Source organism: Parasteatoda tepidariorum, chromosome 11 (genome assembly GCF_982258835.1).
Source record: "Parasteatoda tepidariorum strain Cologne lab strain chromosome 11, Ptep-v5.0, whole genome shotgun sequence".
NCBI lineage: Eukaryota > Metazoa > Arthropoda > Arachnida > Araneae > Theridiidae > Parasteatoda > Parasteatoda tepidariorum.
In genome coordinates, this window is record NC_141765.1 from 86,810,766 (window position 1) to 86,834,598 (window position 23,833).

Sequence of the window (23,833 nt, forward strand, 5' to 3'; positions counted from 1 at the left end):
GGAATAAAGCACAAACGTCATCGAAATCTTGAAAATGATAATTAAGGAAGGAGGTAGAACAGAACATCAAATTCCTGTTTAATTGTCCGTTGAGGCTTGATGGTATTTCAAATAATTTCTTTTCAATTCCTCTGTTTCGCACAACAATCAAGCTAGCTTTAGTATATCGGTCTTGAATTCTGATGGACCAGATTTCGATAGGATATTTGTTTTACTAGTTTAAATATTAATTTGCGACCTCTTCCTCAATACGTATGCTTTTCTATCTTCATTTTTATGAAATGTTCTAAAATGTATATTAATACAAGCCCTTATGAAGCACTTTGTTTAATCGTATTATGACATTTCAACAACATTACGGAACCCTTATCCTACTGGGGAAAGAAATTAATCTTCTAATACCTTTAAAATTCGATTAAATGTAGAGTTTATAAACACATTAGAGAGAGGTATACTTTTGACCACAATTAGTAACCAAAAAATAATAAATGAAAAAGATGCAGGTAGGTATTTTATTTACGTCACACTAGGGCTGCACGATGGGCTATTGGCGACCGTCTGGGAAACATCCTTGGGGAAGATCCGAAGACATGCCCTCTTTTTTTGATCCTCGGCAGAGGGGATGGCTCCTCTGCTTTGGTAGCTCGACGACCTGCACGCGAAGTCAAGCACGTTACGGTAGAACAGTTTCACGAGGACCGATACCGTGCATCCTTGGTCCTTACGCAGGCTGATCAAAGTGGTCACCCACCCGCTTACTAACCATATCCAGTGATGCTTGACTTCGGTGTTTTACTCTGTGCCGTATCTTTACGATTAGTCTATTGCGGGACAAAATAAAATGGAAATCAATCCTGCTTATATATACAAACCAAAAAAATTTATTTCCCTCTAAATAGGTTTTAAATTGAAAATAATTACAGATATATTCAAATAAGATTTTTTTAAAGAAAAGAAAGTTCTTTTTAATGAAAAGAAAGATATAATTATAAACATTAACTGATTTTTAATTTTGCATATTTTGAAATAGAAAAACTAAATATTGAAACTGTTCATGGGTTTCTAAACTAATTTAAAACTTACTACTTCAAGCGTAAAAAGGTCAAACGCCATTGAACAATGATAAACAAAACAACGTATCAAAACAATGCTGCATCTTTATTTTTTTTTTGTTTAAAAGCTGTTTTGAACTATGGCAAGAAGTAGAGCAGACATTTATTAACTTCCAAACAGATGTTTAAATTTTACATCGTATATCACACGTAAAATCCAATTTATGGTTTAACAATGTTAAACATAGAATTGAATGTTAGTTTAGCGGGAACAAAGTAGCTAAGTTAAGGGATGCTGAATAATGGATTAAACCAATCTCTTGCACAGATAACGTTGGTAAAGAAAAAAAAATTAATTGGCGAATAATTTTTTAACGTACTTATTTCAGTTCAAGGTTTAGAGCAACTGAACTATAATAGACTTTAAATAAGTATTATAAAACTTGAACTTCGGTAATATTTGTTAAAAATTAGGTATAGTGATCCAACTTACCAACCTAGATAGAAGACTAAGATTATCTTGAAACAATAGCGGAATTAGCCAGTTCAATACGCTTTTTTTTGGGGGGGGGGGTGAATCGTGCCATCCTTATTACAAGTCTAAATAGCCAATATGCATGTTCAATACTTTTTGAGATATGACGATTTAAAAGATATCAATGCTTAAATGATAAAATGTAACATTGTAATAGATATATCTCAGGGAATGTTTAAATGTTTAGTCATATGTCCCACTAACTTGACTTTGATGTTTTGACAAATCAAAAACATTTTTAGTATTTGGTCTTTTCTAAAAAAAAGCACCATAATAATTTTTTTTTGTGAAATTTCATTCCATTAATTAGACTAACGTTTTTGATAGGACTCAGTTAAAAAATTTAAAGATTTTATTTTGATATAAACTTTTTTGAGATGGCTCAAAAAATATTGGAAAAATTTTTCGAAATCTATAAGTCATTAACAGTAGGTAGGTTGAATGGAGACTTAAGGCAAAGGAGCCAGAAGCGACTATAATACACTAAATTTTACTAAATCAAAAGGATTTGAAACTAAGTTACATTCAAATATGAATTTTATAACAAATAGAAGGAAGAACAAATGGGTACATTGTGGATGTGAAAATTGGTATTTACCAGAAGATGGTAAATCTTCTAAGAGGGTATTTGTTGCTTGGATTTTATTTAACAGCTGCATGAAATCGTTATTTTAGGCAATGTCTTATTACTGGACAGAGGCCATTCTAGATTAAATGTATCGTTAAAATCGACGCCTCACAAAATTGCTTATCGTTAAAACGGATTGTTCACAGGATCGAGAAAACAGACCTTTTACAAAACTTTTCTTTTAAAAAACGGAGTTAATGACGTCTTTAATTTACAGTTTTAAAACTAAAATTCTTTGAAATACACATTGTTTTTTTAAGTATTTTTTTTCACACAAAAACAAGACTTTATTTTCATATCCACAAAATTATGAGTAAAATTCACAAAAACGAAAATTCTACTTAAGCCTAAAATACCCTGGTTGAGAACAAAGCCATTTCAGAAATTCTGTTGCCACTAGAGAGTATTCTAGAGATCAATTTAAGTCCTTTTTCACAATATTGGTTTCGGTAATTATAAGCACAATTTCAATCAGTAGAAATAATTGGGTTTTATAAGTAATATAAACAATGAGAAGCCATTAAAAGTCCATTATAATACAAATTTTTAACTCGATGAGTAGGCGGAATGCGTTTATTGGGTTTTTATAAATAATATAAACAATTAGAAACTATAAAATGTACATCATAATACAGATTTTGAACCCGATGATCAGACGTAATGCGTCAATTGGGTTTTTATAAACACAAACAATTAGAAGCCATTAAAAGAACATTATAAGGCAAAATTTAGAACACGATGATCAGGCGGAATGCATAAAAAAGTTTATTTTCCGACGAGTATCAAAGCAGACAATAATCTAGGAAGTAAATATTCTCAGGAAATCTTGATAATGGTGAAGGTGAACGTAGTGTAAACATTTTATGTTTGGATACGCAACAATGTACTCACTCAAAAAATAAATTTAGGTCACGCTACAAGGACTATTAAATTATTGCCGGTAAAGAAATAATACCACTATCAAAATTGCATATTTATTAAGGAGAAAAAAATAAATTGAAAATTGCATTCGTAATAAGCTGGGACTAATAATACTGTTTATCGATTCCATACTAGTGTCAACCATTGGAATAAATCAAAAAATACCAAAATGGAAAAAGAAATTTCGAAGAACCGAAATAAGAATAAAAATGGAGAAGTCTTACGGAGAATAAACAAGTTAGAATGAATTAAAAAACTTGCAGAAATTGATGAGACATTATCATGAATACAACTAAACTAATTTATCGTATTTTAGTTGAGTATACAGTATTGTTTCTATTCAAAATAAGATTTTTTTTGTGTTTAATAACTTTCTTTTATTACATTTGGTTTTGCAATCTAGCAATAATATGTAACGAGTAATTAGTGAATATTACAGAAAAATATATGATCAACCGCAATTAAAAATGCATTTTTCAATGCTTTTAATTATTGAATTAAATGACATAGGATTTAACGGATCTCACAAATTTTCAAAAGTAAAAATGGAAATAAAATGTTATTTCAATTTATTTTTAAATTCTTTTTTTTTAACAAAAAAATATGTTTGTAGGATAATTCTTTGTTTTCTTATCAATCCAAACGCTTGTTTCTCAGAAAAAGAAATTTCCCAATTAGTATTAAACACATTTACTAACAATGATAAATTTTAGGATTTTTGGGCAACCCATGAAAAGAGTGGACTTTTCAAGTTTTGTTTATGCATTTCTAATTTTTTTGGGATAATTGAATCTTTTAAAAAATCAATCCATTTTATAGTTCAGCAGTTTTAATGTAAATAGAGAATAACTATTTATTGGCAATTTTTTCAAAGACTCATTTTGAACTGTATTCATTTTTGCAAACTATGTTTATTTTCCTAAACATGCATTTTGTCCAGTTTCAAAGATAAAAAATTCACCCATATATTTAACAAATACTCTCAGAAGGGGAAATAGATCGACCACTGCTTTTGAGAAATTTGACTTCCTAATGTTTGCGTTTTGAATAATAGAAGATCCCTCGATGAATGTTTTACTTTTTTCTTCTATGAAAGCCTATCGAAATTCCTTGATTAGAAAACAAAATTTGGTGATAAGTAAGGACCCCCCCCCCTTTTTTTATCGAAATCAACTTTTATCTGGTTAGAAAGTTCTAGGTAATATAGAGTAGCATGACGGACAATTAAAGAATTCTGTGGGAGTGACCACAAACCACAATTTCCGGGAACTACCTTTATTTAAATCTTAATAAATTTTAATTTTGCGGTCACACTTATGGTATAATGAAGAAATAAAAGAGATGTTTACATATTGTTTGTAACTAATTACCAGTAAACCTCATTTAAACACACTTCGTTAATTTTAGGGATTATCCCGAGAAGGTGGGGAAGCAATTTAAACTGTGACCTTAACGTATAGAGGATAAAGCGATTCTCAAACAAATGGTAGACCTACATAAGCATGAAGTCTAAACAATGAGAGAGGAAAATAGGCCATTCGAATCGGATGCAAATAGTTGACATGATTGGCACCGTGGTGTAAGATGTATAGAAATTATGCAAATAAAAATGTCATCTAATGTATTCTGTTGGGCAGAAAATTTTTTAGATGCTGATAAATGTTCCTAAGATTTATTTTCCTATCAAAAAAATTATGTTTTGCATTATTAATTTTTATTACAAAAATACGTGAAATTTTCGGATTTTTTTTTCAGGGTGAATTAAAAGTTATTTCGAAAATTAAATCGATTACAAAGATTCAATATATAAACATTTAAGAATCTACAAAAATAATTGTTTCATAAAAGTAATTATAAATGCGTTTATCTAACAAAGTCGCTTACCAGGATATGGTATCGTTTCTAAAGTCCGCATGGGGTGGTTTCCGGGTGTATATCACCCTTTCTGAAATTTCAAGTTCTATTTTCAGAAAAAAGGATAAAGTGAATTTAATGGGAAAAAAGATAATTTCAATGAAACACTTTCTAAGCAAATTTTTTTTTAAATTATTTGTAATTTTAGCGCATAGTTTAATAATTTAAAATGAACTCTTCCGAAAGTTTTGGTTGAGAATGAAATAAGCTTAGCCTTTTTAATTTTTTTAAAAACCTTTATTACGTCAGTATGTTTACTAGGAGCATTCTTGACTAGGTATTCTTTTGGTTTTGAGAAAAAATTTATTCTGAGAAAAACCGAAGCCACTTAAAGTTAACCGATTACACTCCGATTAAGTCATAGAATTTTCTTTTCTTTTTTTTTTTTAAGTATATTTAAACGAATAAAAGACTCATAATAATCTGACATGAGAATTGCCTGAATTATGATTACCACTAAATCGCATTTACACTTTCAAGTTCTGTTTTATTTGTATTAGAATTAATAAAAATTTTAATTATTATTTAACAGGTTTAGTCTCAAAATATTATTCATTGCAGAGAGTAAGTGAATGATCAAAAACAAACTGGTCAAAAAAATTGTTTAAAAAGCACAATTTTGTATCTGTGAAAATTAACTTTACCGGTCCGCGATAAAAGATTGAAATATTTTACTGGTTCTTCGAGTTCGAATCAAAATAATTTTCTTAATTTTTATTTGTGGAAATCTGCATATTCTATAATCCTCATATGTTGTACAGAAGTAGTTATACAGTTTTCAGAAATTTTCAGGCCCATGTATAACCTTTAATTCCAAATTTTTTTTTTTAAATTACCAATTTAGAACATACAATTTCAAAGTTTTGATAATGTGTAGAAAAATTTAATTAATGCTACAAGGAGCTTTTCAACTAAATAAGCGATAGAAATAAGACTTTTTTTATAAAAAAAAATTAGCATTGAAATTCCTATGCTAATATTAGCAAAAGTTGTTTTGAAATTTTAAAAAAAAAACTACGGAGATTTCGACTAACATCTATTTTCAATTATTATACATCTCTTTTTGAAAGTTAAAGTTAAGAGTATCTTGTTCATTAACCTAATGTTAATAACCGAGGCATTTTCGCTAAAATCAGAAATTCATCATAAAAAGTTAGACAATATTTAAAGTTATTATTATTATATCAAAAATTAGGCAATATACAAACTCTTTGTAACAGTAGAATATAAGCTTACATATTATGGTGTTAATTATTCTATGAAATGTAAAAAATTTTATTCTTAGTCTACAGGCCGAAACATGTAAAAGCTGATATTTTAATAATTTGTTTACATAATCTGTCGGCTAAAACAAAAAGATTGTCATTAGAATGAAAAATTAAGCTAATTTTCAAATATAAAAGAAGTAAGGAAAATAGACTAATTTTAAAGCATTGTTAGCTTATAATAAGTACATTGATAGGGAGAGAAGACTGAACATTTTGCTATTAATAAATTTACATTTAGTCTCCTAGCTATCTAGACTATTTTGTTATTTTATTTAGAAATTTCATTTTAGTCTGTCATCTATCTAGGCTATTTTGTTATTTTATTTATAAATTTGATATTAGTTTGCCAACTATTAGAACAATTTTAAAACTTTTGCTTTTAATTACGTAGATAACACATACAACTGTAACTTTCAGAGTATTATTGTTTAACTCTTGTCTTTACAGTCAGAGGATATATATAAAACAAACGCAGAAAGAAAAAAAAAATGTGATTAATCATTGATGAGTTACTGGATTTATCAGAATAAGATCACACAGAACAATATGCTTGAAATATTTGATTTTCTTGATTTAACTTTTATAAAGGGGAAAAAGGACTGAATCTTTAATTGATAAAACAAAAAAGGAAAGGGGGAAAATATAACTTTCAACACCATAACAAATAACAGGTAAAGTTAAACGTGAATGTGACATATTTAAAAAGGTGCTAGGTGATTTATTCCCAGATTTAGGTACAATAAATAAAGATACTAAGATTAATCTAATTTTTGAAAATCTTGCCAATCTTTTTAGTAAACAATAAGCTTAAATAAAAAAATATATGCAAACGATTAATTTTAGAAACGTTTTCCATTATTTTTTTTAATCTTTGGAATTTGAATTAAATGTAATGCTCATTTCCAGTTTGAAATTGTTATAAACATACAATCATAACATGTTAAAAAAAGAAAAATTTTTTTGACAGATCTTTGTACTTTCAACAGAACGTAAATGTTAAAGTGGTCTATAATAAATTGACATTTTCTGATACTTGATTTAAAATTCACAACAATTCAGTAGGTGAATGAAATATAAAAAAACAGTATAATATGCTTAGTACTTATTAAAAATTTTGGAAGTTACAGCTTGGTCGGGTGACAAAAGAAGTTTGTAAAATTTTATAAACAATTCGTAAAGTTTAATAAAGAAAATTTCAATATATATATATATATATATATATATATATATATTGATTTGACAGGCAGAACATAATTATTTATATTTTATATCAAATTTTAAGCATTAGAATTCTTTTTTTTTCAGCAGTAATATTTTCTGCGAAAATGACAAGAATCACCACAAATCAACGTCAGGAAATAATTGGCGAAAAATCGAATAACATAAATATAAACATGTTCCGCAAGTTTTTTTTTTTTTTTTAAAAATAAGATTCTAAACAAGATTCTTCGTTGAACAATGATCACAAAGTTTTAATTTATATTTTGAAAAAAAAAAGAGGGGAAAAAATATTGTTAATATTGAGAAGGTTCACTTACCGAAATGATAAAACAAATAGTGAATCACAACGCCGAATTAACACATGCTTTCACGGAGGAAGTTAATTCATAACTGCTGCAAAGGACAAGTGCACTAAGTTAGTCAGACGATACCGAACTTTGACAACTAAACAATTTCCAAGTCTAACTTTTAAAATCGACTGTGCTGCCATCTAGAGGGATATAATAAATCAAAATAACTCATCCTTTTATTTAGTAAATAAAAGCGGAAGGAAGAACCGAAGTTCACATTATTTGGAATTATGATTGCGTCACTTAAGTGTGACTCATCGTGCTAGTTTTATTTGATCGATGAAATGAGATAAACACTGAAAATTCTCACTTACAGAAGGAAAATTTCTGTAAATCAATTAAGAATGACTAATAGACAATGTTATATGAATTTATTACGTCAAAGATAATTATAATTGTGTTTTTAAATTAGTGCAATTTACCTTTTTTTCCGCCCTAAAACATTGACACAGAATGTATTTTATTCTAATCAGGAATTATTATTTCTTTTTTAATCTCAAAATTATTTTTCAAATTTCTTTCGTTAAAAAACTAAGCATTTAAAGTAAAGTCTTTACGAAATGTAATGGTCGTTAGAGTTATAACGCAAGTTTTTTTTTCTTTCATTTATTTTTTTTATTTCTTGCCATTACAAATATTGCATGTTTTTATTAAATTATTACAGTTTTTTTTTAGATTATTACAATTTCTATTTCCTTTCTAATAAATTGAACATCTTGTTTTTCAGAGAACTGGAGTTTTCACTAGATCTAGATGGAATGAAACATCAAATAATGAATGTTTATTTCACGGGGTGGCGTGTGTGGTATTGCAGTAATTAATGCTGGGTGATATGGATATTTTAAAACGACGGTTGATCTTCGGGTTATGTCGATATTTTATTATATAATCAATTTTTCCGCAACCGGCTCGCATCGACCACAGTGGGATGATCGCCAAGACATGATTCCCAGCAGATCACCGAATTCAAGCATCACTGGCTGCGCTGCGGTCAGTGTGTGTGTGGGTGATCACTTGGTCGTTGGGCTACCGAAGCGGGGGTGGCATCCCCTCAGCAGAGGATCAAAATTGTGATGGCATGTTTTCGGATCATCCTTCAGGATGCTTCCCAGACCGTCGCCAATAGCCCATTGTGCAGCTCTAGTGCGACGTAAAGGAACTACAACAACAACAATAGATCGCAGTGCTGACGGAAAATATCCTCAGTGGTAGACGGATCATGGACTAGAGTCTCCTTGCTCTAAGGCTAACTGTGGGAGGTTTTGCTTCATGTAACGCAAATGTGGGTTAATTCCATCAAAAAATCCATCCTGAACGCTAATTTCTCCCAATACTTGATCCTGGAGTTCCTTGTCTTCTGGATTGGGTTCAAAATTACAAGGCTACGGAGTTGAACATTAGTAGCCGTAAGCCCAAAATCGGTTCGGCTGTTCAACAACGATTATAAGATAAAATAAAATAGTTTGCGAAGGGCTGTATATATCAATATCATTAATATAAAATAGTACAATGAATTTGTTTTTTCTCTGTTGATTAAAAAACATCTTAATTTTTTACTGTGGGAGAATTTTGTGGTTTTACTCTCCATGTAACACAAATGCGGGTTAGTTCTATCAAAAAGCCCGAAGAATTTTAATCCAAGCACCAGATGCGTCACATAAAGCTCTAATTTTGCGGTGTGCCTCTCGGAATTTGATGTCTAAAATAAGAAATTAGTCAACGAAACATATTTTCTAGTCAGTGAAGCAAAAAGCGAAGAGAAAATCTAGAATCGAATGGGAAAAGAAATGTCGAAGAATTGTCAAGAACAGCAAGCATTCAAGTTTTTTTTTCTAATAGTTTATTTGAGTAATCGCTGGGCCCAGGTTTCGGGCTCGGACACGAGCCGGTCTCACCTATGCCATGTTTATGTAAAGAATGCAATTTAATAATCGTAATCCTGCTTACTTCTGCAAAGAATGTAGCAATCTTACATATTTCTGAAAAGAATATAACAGTCCTACATACTTCTGTAAATAATGTAACAATCCTTTATGCTTCTGCAAAGAATGTAACAATCTTAGTTATTTCTGTAAAGAATACATCATAACTGCGTGCTTATGTAAATAATTAGCAATCCTTTATGCTTCTGCAAAGAACGTAACAATCTTACTTATTTCTGTAAAGAATACATCATAACTACATACTTCTGTAAATAATTTAACAATCATACATGATTCTGCAAAGAATGTAACATACTTCTGTAAAGATTGTAATTTTAAATTTATAGTTTAAATATGAAAAGATGTCAAGCGATGAAGATTTTCCCGAGTTATGAGCCCAGCTGACACGAGAAAATGTAACTTCCACAAAAAAACTTTTAAAAAAAATGGAATGTAAAAATTCAAAAATCGTGAACATATATAAATTTTTTTACTTTTCTCAAAATTTTTTGGAAAAATATCATTATTTCAAAAGAAACAGGCATCTTTTTTTTTCTTAAAAAAAACTGTTTTAGTTAAAGAACCGAACTTTATAATAAAAAAACAAAGTTTATTGGAGTTGTCGAGTATGTTAAACTTATTTTATCAACTTTTGTCTTAAGTCTAAAAGATAACGAAAACACCTGGGCAAATAACTGCTCAGATAAATGAATAAATGGGTGTTTTTAATGTATTTGAATTGCACAAAGTAATTGTATACGCTTAGTCAATCTTATAAATAAAAAGCACGCGATGAAAAATGTCGTGTCTATTTAATTCTTAACGCCAAGTATTGTTTTGACGTAGCATTGATAATTAATTGGAATTTTTTTCAGTCTGTTAATGTTATTGATACGTTGCAAAAATTATGTGTTGCACAGTACATTACATAAAATAAATAACGGTAAAAAAATTTAAAAAATATTGTAATATGCTTCATAAATTTATACCATTAACTGCTTATTTAAAGTATACTGAGAGAAAAAGCATGATCAAAACTATCAGAATATAGTAAAATTTATCGTGCTTCTGGCACTAAGAAAACACCAAAGAGCTCAATAGTTTTTACCGAAGCGCTTTGGTCATGTTTTTGGTTAAAGTAATAATAAAATACGGTCTAATAATGTGTGATAAAATTAGGTATTTGTTGTAAAATTGGTAATTTTATTACTTAGACAGGCAAACAAACTATTCTCTCGGTTAAATTTACTTTTCAGTTTTGTATTTTTTAATAAATGAGTGGCTATAAGAGACTGCAATTTTGAGAATCCTAATTTCCAGTAAACCGTTATCGTTTGAAAGGAAAACTTACCAAATGAAGGCTTAATTATATATTTTAGTTATATTAACTAGTAATATGGTAATTTCTTTTAGCGGAAATGTTATTACCATACAATATGGTAATTTTACCAGATTTTTTTCCTACGCGTACAGTCATTAAGGATCTAAAATCAGCATAAGCAGGTTTATAAGTTGAAAATGTTAATTATGAATTCTATTAAAAATCTATGGCGCATTATTCATTTCTATTAGACAATAACGTTTTGAAATGAATCCTACGAGTGCTGCATTTATTCTATAAAAACATAAGACTATTTTATATTAAAATGCGAGCTTTGAAAGCTATTTAGCACTACATTTTTCTTTGAGTAGTTTAGTGTTCACAGGTGAAGATATTTTTAAAGTTAAATTGTAATTATTCTTTTATTTATAAGGAATTAAAAAAATAGTTCAAAATATTTTGTGATGCAGTGATATATTCAATCATTTTTTGTGGCAATCATTTTGTGATGCATTCAGTCAGTTAATTTTAAATTCAAAATTTAAATTTTAAAAAAATGGAAATACTGATTAATTTATGTAAAAGTGTACTAAAACGATTACGTGGTTTATAGATTGCTTATTATTATAATTATTATTTAGTACATACACCTTTGGAGACCATGTTAAGTGCTTTTAAAAATAATATTTATTAGTTAGAAATCTTTTAATTGCGTCATGTGCAAAGATGAAAAATAACGTCATTTTAATGAACAACTAACTCGTTGTACTCAGCAAAAATAACGATATGTGTATTTATTTTACGACTGTTTATAAATTATTAACAATAATTATCTCATCATCCTTAACCATAATGTTGTTTAATTTTGCGACTAACTTAGTTGGGTGATAAATTTAATGATAACTACTAACCCAAAGTCGCAGTAAATATTTTTAATCTATTTTAATATATATATATATATATACATATATACAACATACAACAGCTCCATATAGATAATTCATTATTTAATATTTATCAACTATATATTATAAATATGCTCATATTTTAATTTATAATTTATATATATAACATAGATATTATAATATTTAATATGTATACATATAGCATAGATATAATATATATTATAATATATAGTATTGCTCAGTGCTCATTTTATGCTCATAATAAAATGTATTACGAATATGCAAATATAAATCAACAGCTCCATACATGTATATTAACTGTCCCATTATGCACTACATATGTGGAACTGTTGTAGTATATGTGAGATACACATTTGTAACATAAGTAGAGATTAGCATTTTGCTAGCTAAAATCAAAGGCTTTGGCCCTGGTTTACCAGTCTCTATGTGGTGTATTCATTTTTAAAATCATAAAATTTTTTAGTAATAAATTTTTACTTTGTTTTTGTTTATTTATTATAGAATTTTACGCAATGTATGTGCAGACAAAAAGCGGTCTACGTCTAAAACCACGTGTTGAAGCATTGTCTGAATTTCAAAAGGAGACAGTAGTTTAAATTTATCAATTATTAAACATCAAACTAATTATTTCATTAAAAATTAAACTGAAATTTTTTCCTTGTATTTAAAAATAAATGTGTATCGATGTTTAAATTATGGTATTCTGAAAACAAATTTAAATTCAATATACTGTTTTCTACAATTAATATGGAGAAAATTAGATTCCATTGAAGTAATATATACAGTATACTAATCATCTAAAAATGTTTTATTGTTAAATCTTATGAAAATAAAATTGTTTATGGTTCATAATTCACATTTAAACGCATCATCACAGTGGATATCGTTTATCGGATAGAGTTATGACGTCAAATAGCGTTTCTATCTCGAACTGAAAATACTTTGTAGTGACATCATTAGCACTACATTCACGTCAGATAAATTGGCGCGAAATAGCATGAGTTGATAAAGCTGATTATTATGATGATAGATTTGGTGCATATTTATGGAGTAAAAAAATTTTTCTTAAATTTATAACATTATTAAAGAAGTCATAATCTTAATTCTTAATCGAACGTAGCGAGAAATGCCAAATAACAAGTGGCTGCTTCCACTAGTTATTTGTAATACACATAAATGTATCTATCTATCTATCTATCTATCTATCTATCTATCTATCTATCTATCTATCTATATATATATATATATATATATATATATATATATATATATATATATATATATATATATATATATATATATATATATATATATATATATATATATGGTATATATATATATACAAAATTGTTATTGAAAGGAAAATTAAATCGATTAACTATCTTCTCGACGCAGCTGTGCAAACGTGACTATTTCGTAGATAATTCATATTGCTTACATTTCACTTTATTTTATTTCATTGCTGATGCTGAACAGCAGACCTATTTTGGGTTTACGACTTACAAAGTTCAACTACATAACCTGGAAATTTTGAACCCTACTCTAAAGGCAAATTAAACCATGTATCAAACATTAGGAGAAACTAGCATTTTTGAAGACATTTTGATGAAAGTAATCAGTATTTGCGTTAAATGGAGTGGAAAACCTGAAACGGTTAGCCTGACTGCAAGGAAATTTTAATCTATGAGCTGGCTACCACTCATGATATTTTTATTCAGTACCGTGGTCGATGTGAGTCCAGAGTAGAATTTATATCGAAAACCTATCCCTGGGATATGAACCTGGATCAACTCATGGATATACCCTGCACCAACGCAGCTCTCATATCGATTAAAGCGCAATATACAGTTATAGCATTAAATGTAAAAAATTTCTTTTCAGCATAATTTTTCAATACACATTCTTTGATTTCTAACTTGGCCAACCATTTCGACAGAACAGCTGGTTTCGAAGGACCACTTCTGCGAAACAAGTAACAAATTTTTGACCAATCTGCCAATATTTCAAAATCATAGTTCTTATAACCGCATATTTAGTAAAGAATTCAAATTTGAGAAGTAAATTTGACTGAATCGATGATTTTATAGCCATGATCAAGGGTATCATGATAAGGTTACTAAAATTTATGACGTATTATAAAACCATATTTTAGTGTTAATTTTACCGAAAAGCACTTAGGAAAAAATACCGATCTTTTTGGTGTTCCCTTAGAGCCAGAAACATGATAAATTTTATTATATTCTGGTAGATTTGACCATACTTTTTTTTCGCAGTGTGCTGAACTTTTATTTAACGCCGCAAAACATGTCCTTAGAAGTTCACACAGCATGTTAGGTTATTTTTTTAAATGCAATAATTTTGCTAAATACTTAGTTATCAATATAACGAAAGTAATTTCTGTTTTTTTGGTGTGAAATAAACTCAACTTTTTTCTTTACAAAAAAATGAACTTTAATTAGTCAAGTATTCTACTTTCTGTTCCATGAATTTTTTCCATCTTTCTGGGAACTTCGTGATCTCTCGCTTATAGAACTCCTGGTCCTTATCAGCAAGAAACTCAAGCAAATTCAATTTCAGGACATTATTATTACCGAACTTTTTACCATTTAAAAAGTTTTGCAAATTTTGAAATAAATAATATTCCAATGGTCGGAGCTATATGGCGCATGCGTTATTACCTTTCAACCAAGCTACAATACTTTCGTATGTTTTGTTAAAAATGTGTGAGACATCGCATTGGAGATGGAACACGATTCTTGTCCGATTTGTGATCCCCCATACAGTCCCGACATTGCTATATTAGATTATCATTTATTTCATTATTAAAAAAGCTTTTAAAATGGTAAAAATTTCAGTAACACCAAAAATCTCAAACTTAGTTGAGTTTCTTGCGGATAAGAATCTTAAGTTCTATAACTGCGGGGTCATGAAGTTACCAGAGAAATTGCTAAATGTTATCAAGCATAATGAAAGATATTTGATTGTTTAAAATATATTTTTTGTATAGAAAAAATTAAGTTTTATTTACCACTAAAAAACTGAAATTACTTTCTTGCTTATTTAAATATTAAGAATTATAAATAACGAGAAATTTTTAAACATTAAGTCAAGAAATATTTTAATTTTTGTTCTCACATTGATTTGATAAAAGTTCATATTAAACTGTTAAGTTTATATTATTATTTCCAATTTTCTTAAAGTGTGCTTAAAAATCGTTACTTTTTTGTTTTGAACTTGGAGTTTTACCTGTACTGTTCAAAATCTGTACTGTGTATTCGGCGGTTCCACCATATTGTTCTGTACGTGAGGGATTAAATTAATTATATATTTCTCGAAATAAATAAATAAATATATATGAATTGGTGACTTAGGGATAGAGCTCCCGTCTGACAAATAGTTGTCCTAGGTTCGAATCCCAGTGATGTCTGGTCGATATGAATTTCGCACCTGGATCTCACTGGTCACAGTGCTGACGTAAAATATTCCCATTGGTGGACGATTCATGGGTTAGAGTCTCTTTCCAATCGGGCTAACAGCGTCGGAGATTTTCGAGGTTTTCCTTCCCATGTAACACAAATGCCGTTTAGTTCCATCAAAAATTCCTCCACGATGGTTAGTTTCTCAAAATGCTTGAACCAGTTTTTCCCTTGTCTTCTGGGTTGGGTTCACAATTACAAGGCTATGAAATTGAACATTGATAGTTGTAAACTCAGAATTGGGTTGGTTGTTCACACACAACGGCAGTTATAAAATAAAATAGCATTTCGTAAATATGTATTTATGTAAGAAGTAGCTAAGTGTCAAATGTGAATATATAAAAAGAATTTTATTCATATTCATGAAATACCTGTCTAAAACTATAATTTTTATTTTTCCGCTCCGTCGTAGAATTGACATCTGACTTTAAGCAGACACTCTAACTACTACAGAATTGCCGTAGTTTCAAAAAATATTTTTCCTAGTGGTAGCAAGTACAATGTATTGATATTTTAATAATTTAGAATTTAAAGAATTTATCCAACACTAAGCACAAATAATTTTAACAAATACATGATGGGTCAAAGAGATTAATGCTTTACTTAAGCTCGAATAAAGTTTTTTTTTTTAAATTTTATTTAATTTTTTAAAAAAAATCTACTTTAGTTTACCTACCACTGTAAAAAATAATTCGCAGAAGTCTTATGGAGTGTCTGCTTAAGTGTTCGTACTTTAACCCAAATTCACTGAGCTTTTCACAGCAGACTTTTACTTATGTTAAATTAAATTACATCAAATGTTATTTTCTGATAATATAGCTAATTTATGCATATATATTTATCAACTTATGCACGTTAAACTCTTTTGCAAATTCTATTGTATTTAATGAACAATATTTCACTTATATTTATATATGTCAACAGATGTCAATTTAGATTCGATATTCAAATGTTATATCTATTATATTTATCTATGTCAACCTATGTATATATATTTCAAATTATGTTTATATTTATAAGCTTATATTTATATGTGTAAATTTAGTTTCGATATTCAAATGTTTATTTAACCAAGCAAAGTGCTTGTAATTTTGTATTAGCAACCACATCGACTGCTAAATTCAAAATGTTATCACTTTAAACTTATGTGAATTTCTAGATGTATGGGATAGGGGCCGCAGCCCGGCCCAGGTGCCCAATTTTTTATAAATAAAGTAAATGAAAGTACTTTAACCCATAGCTATTTTTAAAAGTATATTGAGAAGAAATTCAATTAAAAAACACAATGGATTTCTGAAAAAAAATTATGTCTATCTATCCAGAAGTTTTATTAAAAATGAAAATTTTTTTCGGAAAAAGAAAAATATTTTTTTTACTATCTTAGAAAAGCATATTAATCTGTTCATACAAATAAAATGCGTAAAATAAATGTTGGAAAGGACTGTATTTGGCAACTTTTCTCTTTTGAACCTGTATTGTCAACTTTTTTAAGTACTTAAAAGAATAATTACATGGCATATACAAAAAATAAATAAATAAATAATAAGATAAATATTTTTCTATAAATTGTGGGTTGAATTATTTTCGTTACCAAACTCTCATTTTTAGTTGGATTCAGAAATAAAAATAAATTAAATTTTTGCTTACGATAACTCTAAAATGAAAAAATCAAACTACTGCTACAAAACTATAGCATTGAATTTATTGCTATTTAAAAATATTCGAAATTATGTAAATGAAGAAACCACGTGCGTGATTTAATATTTTCATACAAAAACTTGAAGCTCATGAATTTTCCTGATTTAACGAAAGACTTATAATTCAATATTCTCTCAAACATTCTTCATAAACTTCAAAATTAGTCCACACAAATGTTTAATATGAGTTTTGGGATCTTAAAGAGTTTAAACTTTCTTGGATCCTGTTTTATAAAGTGCAACAGGGCATATTCAAAACTTTCATGGTATATAATTAAATAAAAACTTTGTGTTCTACCATAAATACTTTAAAATGATTACATTAATAAACTTTTAATATTTGCGTGTTTGTATGTGCTTTATAGCTGCCTTGTATATATATTTCGCAGCAAAACATTCTATATGCTTAAAAATTCTTTTATTCTCTTAAATAAGGAAGGTAGGTATTTTATTTACGTCGCACTAGAGCTGCACAATGGGCTATTGGCGACGATCTGGGAAACATCCCTGAGGAGGATCCGAAGACATGCCATCGCAAATTTTGATCCTCTGCAGAGGGGATAGCTGCCCTGCTTCGGTAGTCCGACGACCTGTACGCGAAGTCAAGCACTTTATGGTAGAACAGTTTAACGAGGACAGATACCGCACACCCTTGGTCCCTACGCAGGCTGATCAAAGTGGTCACCCACCCGCTTACTGACTGTAGTCAGAGATTTTTGACTTCGGTGTTCTACTGGGAACCGTGTCTTTACGATCAGTCCACTGCGGGACTTGTCTTAATTAAGAAAAAAATGAATGAAAAATATTTAATAAATAGGAATATACAAGGGAAATACTTTTTTTCTAGACATTGCGAAAATCTACATAATCAACCCAAAGTGATTATGGATAAACTTTGTAAAATTTAAATACTTAAAACTAATTTACATCGAAAAAAAAATTCCCTGTAGCTTAGAACAGTGTTAAAAAGTTGATGTAAGGTATTCATGAGTTTATTCAGTGTTTTTTTTTTTTTTTGAAATTTATTTCAATACAAATTGCATTTTTTTCCAGATTTATTGCACTTATTTGAGTGTAATAAGTGTTGAAAAATGTTATCATCAACAACTATAGTCAAGAAGTTTTCATAATTCGTTCGGACTTTTTAAAAATTAATTCTAACTCGAGTTAATACGAGATTCTAATTCGACTATCTAATATTTCCGGAGCATTTTGATTGAAATAAATTTTTGAAAACTGGTTCATAGGCGAAGTGAAATCACGCAGGGAATTTTAAACATCCTACAATTTCACAAATGTAAAGGAAAAGAAAATGAAATCCGGGCAATATTTCATAGAAAGCGGAAGATGCTAGATAAATACAATAGACATTTACTAGTTTCATCTGTGTCATCGTCACTTAATGCCTGAGTCACAGAAAGGTTAATCAAGGTCAGTGACGGCAAATGTCAACTTTACAGTGATTCATATAAAAACAAATTGAGGAGAGATGATTTCGGAATTGTAAAATATGAACTCTTCATTCATCATAGCGGAAGAATAAAAAATTTGTATAATGATTTGTTGTTATTTGTCAATTCGTGTTCTTAGGAGTTAATGCCGTTATTAAAAACCATACATGGTAAAGGAAGAGTTATGAAAAGATTTAATGACATGTAATTAAATTAGATACTAGGAATTCATGACAAAAAGCCTTCCTTAACTAGGGCAGTAGTGATGTAGTTCTGGAATTCATCTATCATGGGTTGAGCATACATCGCCTTCAATCTTGTCGACTGCAGTTATAACGACCATCCATCACAAGGTGACTCAGGTTCGAAACCCAGCTATAGCTGATCGACTCGACTGGCACTGACCACAGTGCTGACGTAAAAATATCCCCAGTGGAAGGCGGATCATGGGTTAGAGTCTCCTTGCTGTTGGGATAGCCGTGGGAGGTTTTCTGGGCTTTTCTCGCCATGTAATGCGAATGTGGGTTATTTCGATCAAAAAGTCGTCCACGAAGGGAAATTTCTTTCGATGCTTCATCCAGGAGTTCCCTTTTTTTTTGAATGGGCTCAAAATTACAAGCCTACGGAGTTGAACATTGATAGTTGTAAACTCATAATTGGGCCAGCTGTTCAATGCCGGTTACAAAATTAAATAAAACCATCCATCAGAGAACGGTGGTGGCTTAGGGCAGTAATCTCCAACCACAGGGCCGCGGACCAGTGCCGGTTCATAGATCAGATGCAGAGATGCCAACTTGCTCCGGAGAGCAAATATATATTTTAAAGTGGTAGTTTATCATATTTGTGATTCTTGATTTAATAAATTCAATTAAGTAGATTTTTATCCACCGCTATTTCTAAATAATTCGTAGGCTTATATGTATCACCACTTTATTGTACTTATGTCATGCCTCTTGAGAAGCAAGCAAAAATAGTCAAATATTTGCAAAATTTACATCGTAGTTATTTACCGCATTTCTAATTATTTCGGCGTGTCCGGAGCAGTTGGCATCTCTGACGATGGTCCGGGTCAAAGGAACTTTAAATTATTTCCATTTTATTTACTGGGGTGTATAGTTTGTCTAAAGTAAGAGCTCCCCTAGCCATTTGTCTGGACCCATGGAGGTGACTATTGTAACGAGGTATAGCAATTTCAAGTAGGGATGTGGAGTCATATTTAAGACAGGTTTTGGCTTTGGGGGAATCAGGAGAGAAAGAAACTCCCGTTTTTGAAATGCGCTATTGCTTGTTTCCATAGCAGTACACGGCCTCAGACTTTGTGGTGGGGGGAGTTCTTACCATAGACAAACTATGTTTCTATCGAGCTTGTAGGACTTTCTATGGACGAGAGGTTAACTAGGAGCTGATAGACGTCATTTAAAGACACACCAATACCATACATGCAATTATATTTTATGTTAAAGGTATGTTTAATCTCTTGTTTGTCGGATTTTTTTTTCGAATTTCCGACCCAAAAAAAGCTTTTTTTTTATTGCTGAAAGTTAATATGCGTTCTACCCTAAATACGAAAATGCAACATATTTTTGTCAGCTAGTAGTGCGATAAAATTATTAACTATATTGTTTTAAGGTGTTTAAGTAAGTATCTGCATAAAATAATTATTAAAATTAAGTAAATAATATTTTGGAAATTAATTTTCCAACTCGACCGTTAAAACAGCTTAGCAATCACTGTCCTCGGACTCACTCTCTGCGTGCATCATAAGTATTTTGACATGCAACGGTAACACTAATGAAAACGAAATTACAGAAAATACAAAAAGATTTTGATTTTAATTCAAGGCAGGAAATTTCTGAGTAAATTGTGAAGAAATAAGGGACTAGTTGCGCCATCTTTTAGCAATATTCAGAAATACAGAAGTATTCACTGGATTTAAGGAACTAACAGGTTACTCATTTTAAGAAGAAAAGAAAACTTGATTAAGGTTGAGTCAAAGTGCTTTATTAGTTAGACACGAGAATGCCTTTTGCATTAGCACTTATTATTTTTCTTTGAATTACTAATAATTATAAGCTGCAAGTACTATATATAATATTATACCTCAATTATTCGCAGACACATGATATTACCTTCGTTGATATCTCACCCATATTTATAGAAAAGGCCATGAACCTTGCCACAAATTGTGGAGCACGTTTCCTGTGAGGAAAGAAATGTAGAGAATTGCTTTATTTATTAGCGAATGCAGATTTAAATAAATATTGCAGTCATATTAAAACTATATTTAGTTTCAAAGTTTAAATTTTGATTTTTAAAAAGCGTTTTATTAATTAAATTAATTATTTTTATATACCAGTTAAAAAAGAAGCATGATACTCAGAATTAGATACGACTTAAGTTTTACCTTTTAATTTGTTCGATAGAAGTAGTAGAATTGAATAAATTCGTAAAATTAGATTCAAAATGAAAGGAAAAAAAATACTGTTTTCTTCAGATTGTATTTAGCTCCAAATCTGAACTTTTTATTTTTAAGACGCGTTTTATTGTATAAATTAATTAATTAATATGTACCGGTGATATGTATCAATTGCGAAATTTTTTTTTCAATTCTTTCACGTTAAAAGAATGCACGCACAATAAGAAACCACGTATGATATAGTCTATAAACCATGCACGAGACCCGCAGTTTGAATTTTTTAAATTAATTCAAGCTAAAATCTGTATTAGTTAGTTAATAAAGCGATTCTCTACGTTTCCTTTCTCACAGGTTACTCAGTTTAAGAAGAAGAAAAAACTTTATTTATAGGGAAGTTAACGTGCTTTATTAGACAAGGGAGCGAACGCCTTTTACATTAACACTTATCAATCATTTTTCTTTGTGTTTCTAATAATCATAAACTGCAAGTTTCATTTTTCTCTCGAATGATACTACAGACCAATTTTTTACAAACATATTTCTTTCATTGACATCCCTTCTTATATTTATAAAGTACCATGCTAAAAATAGTAGATCACGTTTTTCTGTTACAATTGAGAGAATAAGAAACAACAAATGATATAAAATGACTCACGAGACCTGTTTCCGCTTTAGTTGCACAAAATTTACCGTTCATCCACCTTCCACATGAATTACGGAACAACGAATGTGTGAATGAATCCTTAACGATTTTGGCAAGGATAACGATTGTTGATTTAAGACAATTCTTTTGATGAGTTGGTAATTACGGGGCGTTTCTGTCAGGAGTATATTTTATTGATAGAAACAAATGATTCTAGAAATTCCTCTAGAAATAAATGATTGGAGTTGACTAATCATATTATTGCGGATATAATATTATTATGGTTATGTGTATTTTTTACAAGGTAGGGAATATTAAGGCACTAAGTACATTTTTCGTTGTGGTTTTTCACAGCTTGAGAAAAAAATTTGAAATTATTCTAGTGAAAGACATTATTTTATAGATATAAAATTTGAACCATTTATGAACAATATTTTCACAAAAATTTCTTGACAAAAAAATTTAAAAAAGAAAAAAAAAATCAATAGCTGTAAAGTAATAGGTTTTTTCTTTCAATCCTCTTATTCAAAAATTCTAGTTTCAAACATACCTTATTATTACTTTGTCCAACTATTTTTGCTTTTAATTTTACTTAATTAATTTGTTCTTGCTTTTATTGTATGTAATTCAAACTTAACTTTTATTAATTCTTCTTAGTGCAAAATTAATTATATTCTGTGCAAAATTAACTTCCGTGTCATTCTTATCAAACTATTTTATCAGCAAATGATATTTTCCGCATTGCGAAAAAAAGCATGGTCAAAATAAGTAGAATATGATAAAATTTACCGTGCTTCTGGCTCTATGGAAATATTCAATAGCTCGGCAGTTTCTACTGAAACACTTTGGTAATGATTTTGTTAAATTTAATTATAAAATATGCCTTTATAATATGTGATAAAATTTGGTAAATGTGGTAAAATTTAGTAATTTTATCCTGGTACCTTTGAGCGCTGCATAAAAACCATCTATTTGGTAAAATTTACTTTTCAGTTTGTATGTGCGGTAATAAAAACTACAATTTTGAAATTCAGAATTTCCGGTGAACCGTTACCGTGCATATTACTAAATGAATGGTTTAAATACCGTATATTTTGGTTTCATGACCTGAATTATGTTTATTTTGATTTTTTTATTGGAAATGTCATTACCGTACAGTATAGGAATTTTACCAGCATTTTTTCTGTTTGCGCTAATTTGAGAGAATATTTTGAGTGTTAGGCAGTTCTTTTCGACTAAGTATGCGTCTAAATTGTCGAAGACAAATAACATGCCGTCACATATGCCCACAAAAATATCTTTAAAATCACATGACGAGAAAAATTGCTTTATTTCAATTTGTAATAAATTATTTTAAACTGGTTAGGATGATTTCAAAGTCTTGGTTCGAATTTGAAAACATCTTTTAACTATAAACTCAACTTTCCGCAATTTCCTATAGTTACTACTTTTGTTATAAAATATGAACTAGTTGTACAGTGAGATATATTATATGAAATATCTGCATAAAAGATTCAAAAGTAATCAAGATAAACTACTCTGATTTCATATTTGAAATCAGCATTCGAAATACAATCACCATCAAAATGAAAAATTATTTTAGTTGCTTTATGTAATAATCAGTTTTTGTCGCAATTTTCGATTTCACTGTCTAAAACAAATAAGATAAGATTTATTTAGTTTTACAGCCTCCAAAACAAACAGCTCGTATCAATAATAATATTTCATTTATAGAGGTATCAGCAAAACGTATTATCAATTGCCAGTTTCCGAGAATACTGTAATTTTGATAAGAACGAAGACACTTTTGGTGTTTATATGAAATTATTATATTTTTGTATCTTAATTAAAACTGAAAACTGAAATATAAAGTCCATGAAAGATTTATCATATTTAAATTTGGGCCTTATTGTTTTAAATACTTATTGCATAAAATAACTAAAACTTCATAATAAAACTGAGAGCATTATTGATAACGATAAATATTTTTTCTGAAGGTGAATCACTGATAAGTCACCCATTGTGGTATATGTTTAATAAATCATAAACAATGTGTAGTTTGTTGATATGCAACTTGAATTCAAAATTTTTT

General features: G+C 29.3%; 1 protein-coding gene across 2 annotated transcripts in view; it reads right to left on the reverse strand.

Moving 5' to 3' along the window:
* The window catches only part of LOC107450480 (flavin-containing monooxygenase 5), a 41,709-nt gene extending 33,678 nt beyond the window's left edge, over nt 1-8,031 (reverse strand). The window contains exons 1-2 of one of the 2 annotated variants that reach the window (XM_043040649.3): nt 7,857-8,031; nt 5,021-5,081 (exon numbers count right to left, since the gene is read on the reverse strand). The gene's annotated coding sequence lies outside the window, so the exon portion shown is untranslated. The remainder of the gene's footprint in view (nt 1-5,020; nt 5,082-7,856) is intronic. The other variant, XM_043040648.3, reaches the window with a different exon arrangement.
* Between the last annotated feature and the right edge of the window lie 15,802 nt (nt 8,032-23,833).